Genomic DNA, 1,185 nt, shown 5'->3' on the forward strand with positions numbered 1-1,185 from the left:
CCGCTGAAACCAGAAGAAGAGTGGCTCTTCAGCCAATATACGATCATCTTGGACCAGAAAGAGCAGTGACACTACCAGGCTTCCATGCTATCACCGGTTGTGATAAAAAATTTTCAGGCCCGTAGCCAGGTTCTTTCAAGGGGGGTTTTCTGGGCGTGAGGTCCACGGTCAAAGCCCCGGTGGGGTCGGCGAAACCCCCAAAGCAAGGGGATTGGGATTTTTGTGCTTTATGGGTCTAAATAATGCTATAAAAGCAGATATGTTTGAAAATGTCTTTGTCTGGGTGGGTCTGCAGTGCACCAGGTGGGTTGGAGGAGTTATTTGGGAAATCTGAAGAGGGGGGTTCGCCAGAAATGAGGGAGGTTTGCTAGAAAACGAGGGTTCTCCCGAACCATAAAACCCTCCCCTGGATACGGTCCTGTCCCACCTATTAACCCCTTGCCCATCCTTAAAATCCACTCTTATTGTTGGAGTTGTTTACCAATGTTATCACCCACCCTTAGTTTTCTACAGCTCAAACTTGGAAAGCCTTATTACAGCTGCTATAATATGCAGATTATATATACACTGTCTAAATAGATGAAGATTACAGATGCATTGTTGAAAAAAATGAAGCTATTGTGGCAGCAACAAAAATGTATTGAATACCAATGTTATCCACCCTTCCGAAAAAACATCTACCACCCACCATTTTCTACAGCTACAACTACCATATGCAGATATCTACACGGTTCTAAATAGAGGAAGATTATAGATGCATTTTTGGGGAAAAAAATGAAGCTATTTTGGCAGCACCAAAAATGTATTGAATATGGATGAGAAACTAATTTATATTTTAAATAAGGCCTTGAATGGTTTGTAGTTTTTATCTATCAGATCTACAACTACAATGAGTATAGATAGATAATAACCTACCTTTGTACAGAAAACCTGTACCTTACAATCAAAGTGACTGAGAAATATTGTTACTGGATTAAGCAGTTGAAATGTAGGGCATGTAAAGGGATGTGTGACAACTGATATTAATGACAGTGACATAGGCGATGTTTATCAAGATATTTAATGACAAGTTATGTTTCTGTCTGGACCTGCCAAGCTAGATTTCATCATATTGATGGCTGGTCTGCTTCCCTCAGATCAAAATAATTTTTCTGGAGATGTCAGCTTGTAGTAATCTTGGAATGG

Source organism: Anneissia japonica, unplaced genomic scaffold (genome assembly GCF_011630105.1).
Source record: "Anneissia japonica isolate Jap-2015-1 unplaced genomic scaffold, ASM1163010v1 scaffold6417_len956965_cov193, whole genome shotgun sequence".
NCBI lineage: Eukaryota > Metazoa > Echinodermata > Crinoidea > Comatulida > Comatulidae > Anneissia > Anneissia japonica.